This window comes from Eleutherodactylus coqui, chromosome 5, assembly GCF_035609145.1.
Source record: "Eleutherodactylus coqui strain aEleCoq1 chromosome 5, aEleCoq1.hap1, whole genome shotgun sequence".
Classification (NCBI taxonomy): Eukaryota; Metazoa; Chordata; class Amphibia; order Anura; family Eleutherodactylidae; genus Eleutherodactylus; species Eleutherodactylus coqui.
Window position 1 is genome coordinate 228,957,752 of NC_089841.1, and position 15,193 is coordinate 228,972,944.

A 15,193-nucleotide genomic window follows, 5' to 3' on the forward strand; every position below is an offset into this window, starting at 1 on the left:
TCTAGCGACAGCCCCCCCATCACAGCGGCAGCGACGACAGCGGCAGCCCCCCCCCGGCCCATCACTTACCTGGACGGCAGGACAGCTGGGCGGCTTCTCCGGACAGCTGGGCGGCTCTGCACCTTCCTCTAACAGAGGAAGGTACAGAATGGCCGCTCCAGCGCGCTCCCGAGCAGTGACAGCTCGTCTGCGCATGCGCAGAAGAGCTGTAGCGGGGAGCACACTGAAGCGGCTCGTGCTGAAAAGGAGAAGACCGGACTGCGCAAGCGCGTCTAAAAAAGCAAGCTGCCAGCGAATTTAGACGGAACCATGGAGACGAGGACGCTAGCAACGGAGCAAGGTAAGTGGAATAACGATGTACATTACAAAGTGCATTAATATGGCCATATGGAAGTGTATACCCCCACTTGGTTTTCACGAGACCACCCCTTTAAGGGTGCTTTTAGACCAATTTATCGTTCACATAAGGAAACGAGTGAATGTCAGTTTTTTGTGTTTTTGTTTTGTTTTTTTTTTAAACTTGTTCCTCATTCCAGCTACAACTATTTCTGCCCACTGACTCTTTAAAAATATTTTTAAAAAGTTAAGACTATATCCAGAATTCTCAGCACAAAAATAAGCAAACCTCCTTAATACATGTTAATATTGTTCCTGAGGCTTTATTCAGACTTGCGTATATCGGCCGGGTTTTCACACCCGTCCGATATACACTATCCCTTTATACACTATCCCTCTCTGCAGGGCAAGAGGCCGGGCTGGGAGCTCAGTGCACTGAGCTTCCACCCTTTCTCTGCCTCTCGCCACTGTTTGCAATGGGAGGGGCAGGGGCAGAGCAAAGTTCCGCACCCTTCCATTTCAAATAGTGGCAAGTGGCAGAGAGGGGGTGGAAGCTTAGTGCACTGCTCCCGGCCCGCCGTCTTCCCCTGCAGAGAGGGATAGTGTATATCGGACGGGTGTGAAAACCTGGCCGATATACGGATGTCTGAATAAGCCCTGAAGCACATCACATTTTGAACAATTAACTGTAAATGCACTTTGTAATGAAACTTGTGCACCCTTTTTTTTTTTTTTATTAATCTAGGCCTTGACCGAAGAAAAGTCCATTTATGAGAGATGTGGGAGTAAGAATATGTATCTTAATATAGCAGTCAACAGCCTTAAAAAATTAAGAGATCAGCGAAGTGTACAACTTGGTAAGTGAAACTTGGCTTTCTAATAAGGAAGGCATTTATATAAAAAATGCACTGGGTGATTGCTAGTCCCATTATCCTTAACCCCGAAGCGCCACAGGACGTAAGTTTTGTCATATGCGCATGCTACTTGGTGCCCTCAGGATGTAAACCTACATTCTGTGTTTAGTGTTGCCAGTGGCAATCGCATTGACTCTGTAGTGATGGCTGCTAACATATTTAACAGTGCATCACTAATTGACACCAACTATGATCACTTTATATAAAACCAGGCCGGTAATAGTATTTTTATAAGTTTGTTGATTTACACCCCCCCCCCCTCGGGGGGGGGGGGGGGGGAATTCTGTAGAAGAGTCCCTGGTACATTTCAAAGGGAGGCTTCAATCCTGCCAGTACCTGCCCAATAAGAGGGCACAATATGGCATGAAAATGTATAAGCTGTGCGAGTGTACATCAGAGTACACCCATAAGTTCAAGATTTACAAGGGGAAAATTGGTCTCCCAGAATGCCTTCCTGGGAATTACTGAAAAATTGTATGGGAATTGGTGCCCCCACTACTGGACCAGAGTTGCCACCTGTAGCAGGCTAATTTACACAAGTGCTCCCCCTATTCCAGAGCCTCACTTCCAGAAGAACCGTCATGTGGCACTGTTAGAACAAAAAGCAGAAAAGCCTCCTTAAGAGCTCTTTCGCACAAGCGTATATCGGCTGCCATTTTCACGACCTGTCTATATATGCTACGATCTAATGCGTGAACGGGCGCACAAATCTAATGTTTGTGTGCCCATTCAGATGGCATGGGCCTGGCACATAGACGCCTAGGCTGACATGCCATTGCCCCTTTTCTCACCGGCTCACCACCTCTTTCCTCCCCTCCAGCTGTTTGCAATGGAAGGGGGTGGTGCTTAGCTTGGGTAGTTTTAGGTAGAGAGGACATAGTATTAGACAGTGGACAGACAGTCGGTGGCATTCTGAAGGAGTGGTGCTGTGATGTCACGGGATGAAATTTATAACTGGGTGTTGTCAGCATAGAGATGTTACGAACAGCCAAATCTTTGTGTCCTTTAAGCTGCCTTCACACGAGTGTATATATGCAGCTATTTACCTGTGTAAGTACGCAGTTGCATTCATTCAGCTGGCCAGGTGTATTTACACAGGTAAATGGCTGCATATATACGCCTGTGTGAAGGCAGCCTCAGGCTGATGGAGAGAAGCATATCGAGGAGGAGTTTGTGGCTGACTGTCGAATGCTGTGACGAGGTCTAGGAGGATCAGTAGGGAGTAGTCACCCTTTGATTTAGCTGTCAGAAGGTCGTTTAACACTTTAAACTTTAGTCAGGGCGGTTTCTGTAGCGTGTAGAGGGTGGAAGACTGTAGGGGGTCAAGAGTTTTCTGAGAGATTGGTTTATAAGGTGGGAGTAAACCAGGTGTTCTAATAGTTTGGAGAGGAAGGGGAGGTTGGAGATGGGTCGGTAGTTGGCAGCATCAGTTGAGTAAAGGGTTGGTTTCATATGCAGTGGGGATATGATGGCATGTTTGAATGAGGGGAAGATGTAACTGACCATACGATGAGTCTCTCCTATCTGACATGTAAAGCTCTCACACTAAGGGCTTGTTCAGTGTATTTGCACAACGCATTACACGTGCAATACACAGTGAATAGCATCCATTGGTGAGTTCATTCACATGTACGCATTTTAGTCATGTGAAGAAAAAAAGCATTTGATTGATCTCAGAAAGGCTTCTTTCCCACGAGCTGATTTACTCTGGTCTGATGCATTGGATGCCAATGCATCAGATCACATGGCTGTATTCTTGGGACGTAAAAGTTCCGGGCGTTTTTACGTCAGGCCCAAAAGATAGTCCTGGAACTATCTTTTGGGCCGGAATACATTGGCCGCTGCATTGACTCCTCCCAGCGGCTGCAGGTGAGAGGGAGTTTAGCAGCGTTGCTGCTAAACTCCCTCCTTCTGCTCTCCTCCCCCATGCAGGCTCACCTGTCCTCTCCTCCCCCTGGCTCTCTGCAATAGGAGGGGGGCGGGGTGGGGGCAGAGCCAAGCGTCGACCAGTCCCTCCTCCTCACATTACTGGCTGTGGACAAGGAGTGGGATGTGGGTGGAGCCAAGTTCTATTTTGATGTGCACTAAAAGTGCCCATAGAAGTCAATGGCAATGTGCATACATGACGCAAGTTCATGTGTATACACAGCGTTTGTGCAGTAATTTGTCTTAAAGACCTATTTATGGGTGTTTACTGTGGGCAGGAAATTTCTGCCATCTTTTGGGCATGCCAGTGTTTTTTGAGCATGACTTGTGTGTGCAAACAAAAACCTAAATTACGCAAATTTTCATGTAAACGCACCATGCCAAGCCTGCAGAAATGTTGTGTAAATGTGCTTGCACCACTGGCAGCATTCATGTAATAGTGTTAATTGCTGGGCTGCACCTGTGCTTGCAGGTGGAGCCCAGCAATATCAGTAAAACTGGAGCACTCATGTAATGCTGGCTGGTAATTCGGTGTAATATCTGTTTTCTAAATTTTTGGGGAAATCTTTAGGTTTGCAGAGGTCGGGCAGCAGAAAGGTGAAAAGTGGATCAAAAAAACAAGCTGCTAAAAATGGTAGGTAAACCTTTCTTTATGCCAAGTGGATATGTCTGCCTTAAGGTCAAGTGTTTTTCTTTCCCCTCTTTAAAAACCTCCTTAAGACTAGGTCACCTTTAGAAGGTGTCAAAAATAAAGTGACAACGGTCATACAGTCTGAGATTTATTTGCAAAAACGCTCTTTAATCTTTATTTCAGACTAGCTTACCCGTCGCGCGTTGCTGCGAAGACAGACAGACATACATTCGTTTTTATATATCTAGATAACAACCAATCACAGCGCAGCTTTTTTAGGTTACCTCAGGGTATATATAACAACCAATCACAGCGCAGCTTTCATGTTACCTCAGCTTTATAATATATAACACCGAATCACAGGACAGCTTATGTTACCTCAGCAGTATAAAATATAACAACCAATCACAGTGCAGCTTTCATGTTACGTCAGCGGTATAATATATAACAACCAATCACAGCGCAGCTTTCATGTTACGTCAGCAGTAAGAGAAATAACCAATCACAGCGCAACTTTTATTCTGCCTCAGCAATATAAAAAATAGCAACGAATCACAGCGCAGCATTCATTTTACCTCAGCGGTATAATATATAGCAACCAATCACAGCACAGCTTTTATTTTACCTCAGCATTCTCAATATCCAGGAATTGTCTTGTGATACGTTCGGCGGATGCATCATTTTGTAGTTGAACACTCATCCCGTTGCTGGTAATGCCTTTTGCTTTTGTGCTTGAGATGGAAATCAAACGATCTTTGTCTGGGGGGCATAACTGTCGACGACGCTCGCACGCGCGCCACCTATCGTAGGATAGTTGTACTATGCCTATAATCTTCCCAGGAGTGCACTCAACAACTTCCCATTAACTTTTCCTATTTATGACCTAATCAATGCTCGTGCCAAATTTCAAGTTTCTATTACATCGGGAAGCGAGAAAATTCGATTCCGTACGTAAAATTCAGACGCCAATTGTTTTGCGCTTAAAATTGAATAATCGAGTTGGGACCCATTAACTTTTCCTATGTATGACATAATCAATGCTCGTGTCAAATTTCGAGTTTCTATTACATTGGGAAGCGAGAGAATTCGATTCCGTACGTAAAATTTGGATGCTAATTCTTTTGCGCATAGAATTGAATAATCGAGTTGGGACCGATTAGCTTTTCCTATTTATGACATATTCAATGCTCGTGCCAAATTTTGAGTTTCTATGACATTGGGAAGCGAGAAAATTAGTTTCCGTACGTAAAATTTGGACGCTAATTCTTTGGCGCATAGAATTGAATAATCGAGTTGGGACCCATTAGCTTTTCCTATTTATGACATAATCAATGCTTCTGCCAAATTTCACGTTTCTATTACATTGGGAAGCGAGAGAATTCGATTCCGTACGTAAAATTTGGACGCTAATTCTTTGGCGCATAGAATTGAATAATCGAGTTGGGACCCATTAGCGTTTCCAATTTGTGACATATTCAATGCTCGTGCCAAATTTCAAGTTTCTATGTGAGAAAATTACATTCCGTACGTAAAATTTGGACGCTAATTCTTTGGCGCATAGAATTGAATAATCGAGTTGGGACCCATTAGCGTTTCCAATTTGTGACATATTCAATGCTCGTGCCAAATTTCAAGTTTCTATGTGAGAAAATTACATTCCGTACGTAAAATTTGGACGCTAATTCTTTGGCGCATAGAATTGAATAATCGAGTTGGGACCCATTAGCTTTTCCTATTTATGACATAATCAATGCTCGGGCCAAATTTCACGTTTCTATTACATTGGGAAGCGAGAGAATTCGATTCCGTACGTAAAATTTGGACGCTAATTCTTTGGCGCATAGAATTGAATAATCGAGTTGGGACCCATTCGCTTTTCCTATTTATGACATATTCAATGCCTGTGCCAAATTTCACGTTTCTATGACATTGGGAAGCGAGAAAATTAGATTCCGTACGTAAAATTTGGACGCTAATTCTTTGGCGCTTACAATTGAATAATCGAGTTGGGACCCATTAGCTTTTCCTATTTATGACATAATCAATGCTCGTGCCAAATTTCATGTTTCTACGACATTGGGAAGTGAGAGAATTAGTGGCAGTGATGGAAATCGAACGATCTACGTGGGGGGGGGCGTAACTGTCGACGACGCTCGCACGCGCGCCATTTATCGTAGGATATTTGTACTATGCCTATAATCTTCCCAGGAGTGTACTTAACAACTTCCCAAAGTTTCATGGCGATCGGATGAATGGTGTAGTAGCGCATAAAGGACAAACAGACACGCAGACACGCACGCAGACAGACATACATTCAATTTTATATATATAGATTTGCCACCCAAGTTGTAGCAAAGGGCTATGTTGGTGGTAGTGCCAGTGGGGGAAAAAAACCTCTATCCCAAGATGCAATCGACCCAGCGTTAGCTAGGGTTATAACATTGTACCTACAGAGGTGGGAGAATTTAATTCTTCCTCATTCACCTAAATAAGCTGCATATCAGAAGTATGCAGTCAGGATGATGAGCTGTGATCGCCTCTATTATAACTGTGTGACAGCAGCTGTGTGAGCATAATCCATAACTGACAGGACTTCCTGTCTACCCACAAGCGTATTAGTGATAGATCCATGCAACAGCATCACACAAACAGAAACTGACTAGACAATAAATCCATGTGATTGTGTGTATGTAATTAATGTTATACTGGGGCAGATAACTATATAATGAAATGAAAGAAGAAAAAAAATCACTGGAGTGGTCCTTTAAACGGAATTGACAGCATCGAGGGAAATGCCAAGGAACTCTAAGACTTTGACATAGAATGTGTGTAAGGTGAATAGTGAATATTCTAGCCATTGCACTAACCAGTTGAAACAGCAGACGGCCTCAGGCTAACTGTGCGAACACATTTTTGAAAGTCCACCTAGAGTTGGCGCATAAAGTGAAAATGTTGAGGTTAGAGTAAAAGTGATACGTCTTGTCCAAGACTTAAGCCATTGAGTGATGGTTGCGAGGGGGGGAAAAAACCTTGTTTTTTCCAGAATGGCAATATCAAAGATTTTACTCCATCTATCATATGTAAAAGAAGGTGCAACATAGAGTGGCCATGATTTGGGAAGAAAGAGTAAGAAACAAGCTAGGGGAGAGTTAGGATAGATATGTTTGTGTGTGCAGAACTGCTGTCGAGTTTAAACTGTAGTGTTGCTCAGACCCATGTGTTTAAGCCTCTCTTGTAATCTATGGCACACCTATGTAATACGTAGCAGTACGCCTTGCAGTGGACCCCTTAGGAAGCAAATTTTATTAAACTATTGAGAATGATGACTCAAGCAAAAAGGCTAAAGTTGTTTGTATTTAATTTTTTTTTACCCTTTCCTTTCAGAACTTGCTGGGTCTAATCTGTACAACTTGCTGAAAGACTATCTTCTCTCTGAAGACCAGTTAATAGAGAATGGATATCCGAGGCCGCACCCAGATAAACCTGGCAGTGCTGTAATTCATGGCACAGTAAATAAAGCTATAGGCAGTGATTGTAAGTCATCAGTATAGCTCTGGCTGTGCTTTTAATCACAATTTTTGATCTGCTGCACAGAAGGAGTTGTCGAGTGTATTTATTTATTTATTTATATATAGTATGTGTGTGTGTATGTATGTATGTATGTATGTATGTATATATATGTTTTGTCTCTTCTCACGTCAAAACCTAATTCTTCTAAATGTGCTTGTTCCACACACTGCACTGGGTCCGTTCAGGCTGCAGAGTGTCTGAACGGGATGTTGGCCTGCTGAACCCATTAACAGACCTCCATGTGGCCTGTGGTTGACCGGCAGTCTGACATCCCTTACACAGGCTACTGCAGCTTGTAAACCCATCAGAAGGAAGGCTGGCGCTGTGGGAACCTGGGAGAGGTGAGTATGGAATCTATTATGTGTTGACATTGGGAGCACTAATTAAAAAATGTTTAACTTGGCAAACCAATTAACTAATGTCTAAACCAGATATATTAATCTGGTAGGTAAGCCTGAAAAAAGACCTCTGTCCATCCAGTTCAGTCTTATATTCTCCCTCCTCCCATATCTTATATCTCACAAGATCTGTCTTGTGAGATATAAAACATGATGAGTGCTTATGAAAGTCTATAATACATGAATGGCATCTTTTTTAGGTTTAAATCCCATCCCCCCCCCCCCCCCCCCCAACTGGATGGTACAAGCTTGTACTGAATTGGCATAGTGCTGCATTACATTTTCAGGAGGACAGTTTCACACAAGTGTATTGTATCCTAAATGTCCCTAAAATTGTTGTTCTTCGTAGCATTAAGACGGGTGTGCTGCAGGTGTGGAGAGACCTATTCTGTAACGCTTCAAGGAAAACATGTACGTAAAGAAGAGTGCACCTATCACTCTGGCAAAGTTTTGAAACACCGAGGTAAGTTGGCAATGTTCTCATTTGTCAAATCTGTAAAGCTAGAGGGTAAAATGCCTGCAATTCATTAAATATTTCTGATTTAAAATTAAAGTCCCGGGTGGAATGGAAACGCGTTACAGTTGTTGTGAAGCAGCTGTAGGGGCACCAGGATGTCAGATGGCGAAGGTAAGATGTTGTTCTCTGCCAAATTTAGTGAGTTTCACTTTGAAACCATTACAGGTTATTTCTACTGAAATTTGCACTTACACAAACTTACGACCCACGATACCAGGCCGTTTAGTCTTAGTTCTGACAGCTACTTCAACCAGACTCCACCAATAAATGTAAGCACAACTTATTTCTCCTTTCCTCCATTAAAACTGATAGTGTTATAATGAGGTAACTGCGCTCCACAGATAAAGAAAAAAAGGGAATACTGGTGAAGATTTGTCTATGGAAATCCAGAAATGAGTGGGGTCCGTCGTAAGACTGAACACCACACCAAAAGGTCCACTTCAGCCTTGTATTCCCTCAGGTGTAAGATCCCAATCAAGTCAGGAGAGCAGCAAGGGGCAGGGGTCTGGGGTATTCAGCCTCGGAAAAACAATAGTGGAGCGAACAAGATAAAAGCTCAACCCTTTGCGCTACTCTAACACCTATGGATAGTCATAGGGAAAAGGTGGAAGCAAAGAGTAGCGCAAAGGGTTGAGCTTTTTTCTTGTTTGCTACTCCATTAAAACCTGAGGATCGTGCTTGTTAAAATCCAACTAGTCTACTAAGCTTCCTCCTGAAATCTAGCATTGATGGAGAATCAATTGGGCTGGACTGACTTATCTTGGGCGCATGGACAGCTTTAGGATTCAGGTCAAATTACTGGATATGTCACAGTTCAGCTTACGCGAAAGCCGTGTGCATTACAGCTCTTCTGCATTGTAGTAAACACACTTTTTAGGTTAATGTTACATAAGTATAATCTGCTTCATGCAGCTCGTGTGCTGTCTAGCCGAATATTTACTGCTACACAAGACTTGGTCCATGTATACCCAGCCTTTTCTCTTTATCCCTCCCAGTAAGATTCAGAAATCTTTTTGGAGGGGACATGCACCCATTATGGCTCCATTGTGTGTAGTCGGTGACTTGGAAGACCTTGTCACAAACCAAGATGGGGTGTTGAAAAAGTTGCAATTGTGAGCTGTGGATGGCACACGGTTTACTTGAAAACTGATTAAACAATGTGTCTCCCCTCTGAAGCTCCATGTGCACGATGGGCATAAAGAAAATCTGGATGGATTTATAAAGACTTTTGTCAAACTTCAACCTTCAGATGGAAATCCTGGAGTATTTTCTGTGGATTGTGAAATGGTAATCAAAAACAATGAAGTAGAACCTGTAAAGCTCGTTGCTTTAGTTCATGTCTTTTGATTGTTGTCTTCTGTATACAGTGCTACACAACTCATGGCCTTGAACTTACCAGAGTCACAGTGGTCGATCCTAGCTTGCAGGTGGTTTATGACACTTTTGTTAAGCCTGATAATGAAATTATAGACCATAACACCAGGTATGGATACATTTTAATGCTTACTGTCTTGACATGACTTCTATTAAGTGTTCCTAAGCCCAACTATAATGACTTGATTGTACGCAATGTGTCTGAGTGAGATTTATTGACTTTAATAATAATCTTTATTTGTATCGCGCCAAATTATTCCCTGGCCTGTTTAAGCATTGCAGACAATACAACAATTGCATGTGGTATACAATTAGTTTGAAACAAAGGGGTGGAGGTGATACAGGAGGTAGAGGTGGGAGCTGCTGCTTGTGTTCCCCTGTGGCTTATGAGAATTACATGTGGAAATCTGTTAGGAAGCAAACAAGGTGGGGGCAGTAAGGAGGTACAGGGGTAGAGGTCATATTCGATGGTCAGGGTGGAAGGTGTGGGGAGGGGCAGGGGTACTAGGTCAGGAGATTTGGTATGCCTTGCTGAAGAGGTGCATTTAGGGCGTATCTGAAGTTTCGAGCATCAAGGATTATCCGGATGCTTTGGGGGTAAAGTGTTCCAGAGGATGGGTGCTGCTCTAGTAAAGTCCTGGAGGCAAGCATGTGAGGTTTGTATCAGAGGGGTATTTAGTCTGAGTGTTAGCAGATCGGAGTGTGTGGGCTGGGTGGTGTATGGACAGGAGGGAAGTGATGTATGGTGGTGCTGCGCTGTGGAGAGCTGTGAGGGTGAGCAGTTGAAATTTTGTTCTGCAGTGGATGGCATAATGCAGAGACGTCTAAGAAACTACTGGATAAAAAAATGAGCCTAGCTGCCACATTTAGTATGAATTGGAGAGGGAAGAGTCTGGTGCGGAGAAGGCCAATGAACAGCAGTAGTCAAGTCGGGAGTGGATGAGGGCGACAACGAGAGTCTTGAGCATGTCCATGGTTAGGAATGTCCAGATTTTAGCAATAGAGGTGCAGGAGGCATGCTTGGGGCAGAGGTTGGATGTGGGAGGAAAGGACAGGTCAGAATCCAGTGTGACTCCAAGGCAGCGGGCGTGCTGTCTGGGGATTACGGCGGTGCCAGATACTGATATTGAGATGTTGGGGGGGGGGGGGGGGGGGGGAGGAGAGGTCTGCTGATTGAGGGGTCTGCTGATTGAGGGGTCTGCTGATTGAGGGGTCTGCTGATTGAGGGGTCTGCTGATTGAGGGGTCTGCTGATTGAGGGGTCTGCTGATTGAGGGGTCTGCTGATTGAGGGGTCTGCTGATTGAGGGGTCTGCTGATTGAGGGCAGAAAGACAAGGAGGTCAGTTTTTGAGAGGTTAAGTTTGAGAAAGAGGGAGGACATAGTGTTAGAGCAAACAGACAGTCGGTGATGTCTTGGATGAAGGGTGCAGAGAGATGTTACAGAAAGAGGTGTATAGCTGGGTGTTGTCAGCGTAGAGATGGTATTGGAGGCTGAATTTGCAGATGGCTTATTCAATTGGGGCTATGTAAATAGAGGGGACCAATGACCGAGCCCTGGGGCACTCCAACAGTGAGGAAGGGGAGAGGAGAGGGCCAGCGAAGGAGACTCAAGGGGGGAGGGGGGGATATGATGGAGTGTTTGAATGAGATGGGGGAAAATGCCAGAGGTCAGGGAGAGCCTGAAGATGGTGGTGAGGTGGGTATTGACAGCCGGGGAAAGGGACTGACTCTTCCAGCAGTTTCCACATATTGCTTGCTGTTTAAAGGGGTTTTCTGAGACTCATGCATTTAATGAAAGCTGTGAATTTTAAAATGATAAAAAAAACTAACTCACCCTTTCCACTGCCATCAGTCTTTGCTTTCTGGCACTGCAGTAATGTCACCGGCTACCCCCTTGTTCACTGATGTCAGGCATTTGGATGCAGAGGCGCTGTTGGTAGTCGATGACTTCACTGCAGCACCACAAGAGTGGCTACATGTACAAGGTTACTTCACAATTGGATAAATACAAGTGATATTCTGAGTGTCATCAAATGTAATGCTGATAACATGTTTAATATCACTGGAAACAGAAATTCAAAGTTTGTTGCACAACATCAAAACTGTTTACCACATCAGGGGATGGTTGTGAACCCCTATTTCCCCAGTCGTCCCCACGACAGCACCAATTGAGATTGCCTCCTCCTGATAGGACAGGAACACACTGAAGTTAAAAGCTCCCCCCCTTCCCCACTTTCCTCAGTGTCTTCCTGTCCTGCCAGGAGGCAGGATCTCTGAGAGGGGCTGGTGGAGAAGCCAGCCAGGATTATTTACAGGCGGATCGGAGGGCAGTGGGTCAGCCTGTCCTCCCTTCCAAGCCAGACGACTCCCGGGACGCCACATGGGGTGGTAACCCCCGCAGGTTCCTCCCGCGGCGGCCCATGGGGGGTACAAAGCGGGAGCCTCAGTCCCCCTCGTCCTCCGTGCAGCAGTTACAGCGCGGCGCTCCAGGAAGCCCTTTGACGGCGGGGGGCGGGACGCCGCGTCACGTGTCCAGCGCGATGACATCATCGCGTCTGCATCAGGAGCGGAGGGAGCGGGGCTTAACGCAGGAGCGCGAAAATTTAAAAAAACATAAGAACCTGAGAGAAGCCAGAACAGCCAGCACTACAGGTCGCAGGGTGTCTGCAGCACCGGTACAGAAATGAGTGCTCCAGCCCCAGAGACAGCTGAAGCCTCAGCCTCAGTGGCCGTAAGTAGCCAGTACGGCAAAAAATACAATGCAAATATCCAGTATGTTGTGTATGGGAAAAATTGCATATTTACCCGCAAAAATGCTTTGTTTGTCAGCGGGATAAAAAAGACAAAAAAAGAAGGTACCCATTCGAGGAGGAAGTCTGCGCAAGCTGGGAGGAAGTACCTAGGGTAGACGTCCCGGTGGCCAAAGTAGCCAGGAGGACGACCCTGGCCTTTGAGGACGCCGCACAGTTAAAAGATCCCATGGATCGCAAGGCGGAGGGCCTTCTAAAGAAATCATGGGAGGCAGCGGCAAACATACTTAGGCCAGGGATCGCAGCCACTTGTGTGGCGCGGACTCTGGGGGTATGGCTAGATCAGCTGGAGCTACACCTAACCAATAAGACGCTGAGGGAACAGATTCTAAATTCCCTTCCGATCCTGCGTATGGCAACAAATTTCCTAGCGGACGCCGCGGCCGAAACTGTCAAACTCCCGGCGAAAGCTACAGCCTGCTCTAACTCAGCCAGAAGAGTGTTATGGCTGAAATCGTGGTCAGGCGACCTAGCCTCAAAAAATAAGCTATGTGCCCTCCCGTTCTACGGCCAGTTTTTGTTCAGACAGGACTTAGACAAGATTCTAGAGAAGGCGGTCGACAAAAAGAAGGGATTCCCGGAAGAAAAGCCAGAGAGGGAAGACCTTCTTCCGGACCCCAGTGCAACAGCCCGAGGCCTACCGAGGCAAGGGAAAGACAGGCCGCTGGAGTTACCCCCAAGGGGGGCAGAGGAAGGAACATCCTCTTTAACCCCCACCAGGGGGAGCCAAAGCAGAGACTGACGCCATCCCCGTAGGGGCAAGGCTAGGGAGCTTTGTGGATCAATGGGCCGCGATTTGCGAAGGCCCATGGATCCCAAAGATCTTAGAGCAGGGATACCGGATAGAGCTGGTGTCCCTCCCCAGAAGAAAATTCATTATCACGGGAGGCTCCAAACAGTTACCCCTACTAAGGCAAAGCGTTCGGGACCTGCAACAACTAAATGCAATATCCCCCGTACCGCAAGACGAGGAAACCCAGGGCCATTATTCCAGGCTCTTCCTAGTAAGAAAACGGAAGCAGCGGATGATAGTGAACCTGAAACCTCTGAACACCTGCATCAGATACAGAAAATTCAAGATGGAGTCCATCTCCTCAACGATAAAGTTGATTCCCAAAGGAGCCTACATGGCATCCATCGATTTTAAAGGATGCTTATTTCCACGTACCGATCCACGAGGGGTCCCGGAAATACCTAAGGTTCGCAGTGGATATGGGCAAGGGAATAGAGCACCATCAATTCAGATGCCTGCCCTTCGGGATCTCCTCAGCACCCAGAATCTTCACCAAAATTATGGCAGAGGTAGCCGCCTACCTGAGGAAGAAGTCGGTCCTAATACCCTACCTGGACGATATTCTAATAATAGCAGAGTCCAGAGAACTCCTAACGGAACACCTGGGGATAGTGCTAGAACTTCTCCAATCCTTAGGATGGATCATAAACTGGGAAAAATCCAGCCTAGATCCCGACAAGCAGAAGATGTTTCTGGGAATAACGCTGAACTCAGAATCGCAATGCTCCTGACTAACCGGCGGATTTTTTGTATTTTTTTCCCTCGGGTAGGCAAGACCTTCCACGGAGACGATTATGCACAATTCGGGAAGCCATGTCTCTCCTGGGAAGCTTGACGTCATGCATTCCAGGAGTGGCATGGGCCCAGGCTCACACCAGAGCTCTGCAAGCCTCAGTCCTATCCACGTGGGACAAGAGGCAGTCCTCTCTAGGGACAAGAATGTACATCCCAAGCATGGTGAAAACATCCCTGCGTTGGTGGACATCCCCAGAGAACCTGCGGAGAGGGGTTCATTGGCTACAAAACCCAGCCACTCGCATCACAACGGACGCAAGCGCCTGGGGATGGGGAGCGCATGTGGGGAACCAGTTCTTTCAGGGCCCCTGGCCTCAAAGGATGAAAGAATAGTCCTCAAATTACAGGGAACTACAGGCCGTATGGCAGGTCCTACAGCAGTTAGGGAACTCGCTACGGAACCGGCATATAAAGATACTTTTAGACAATATCACCACGGTCGCCCATATACGACACCAAGGGGGCACAAGATCTCCCGCTCTGCAAAACATCACACAGAAAATCTTTCACTGGGCAGAGGGCCGGATCCTTTCAATCACGGCAACCCACTTGAAGGGGACACTAAACCAAAAAGCAGACTTTCTCAGCAGGAGGCAAATAGACACAGGAGAATGGTCTCTCTCCCTGGAGGCGTTCAGAATCCTGACCAACCGGTGGGGGACCCCACAATTGGACCTGTTCGCAACCAGGGAAAATGCCAAAGTAAGCAACTTCTTCTCCCTCCGGCCGGGAGATCGGCCGACAGCAGTAGACGCCCTAGGCCAAGACTGGGGAGAGGGGCTGGTGTACGCCTTTCCTCCTATACCGTTGATCCCCAGAGTCTTACAATATTTCAGAACCCAGGTATGCACACTAATCCTGGTGACCCCCTTCTGGCCCAAGAGAAGCTGGTTCGGTCTTCTAGCAACATTGAGCGTCCAGGACCCAGTCACCTTCCCTACCTGGACAGATCTATCGCAGGGGCCACTGAAACATCCAAGCATAGACAAGCTCCTCTTAACAACATGGCTCTTGAGGAATCCTCACTAAAAGAGAAGGGATTCTCAGAGAGAGTAGTAGAAACCTTAATGTCCAGCAGAAAAGACTACCCACCTTATCTACCAGAAAGTTTGGAGAAGGTTTTCCTCAT

At 45.9% G+C, this 15,193-nt stretch overlaps 1 pseudogene; it reads left to right on the plus strand.

Annotated features, from left to right (window-relative positions):
- LOC136628943 (RNA exonuclease 1 homolog) overlaps positions 1-15,193 on the plus strand; it is a 36,514-nt pseudogene that overhangs the window by 10,360 nt on the left and 10,961 nt on the right.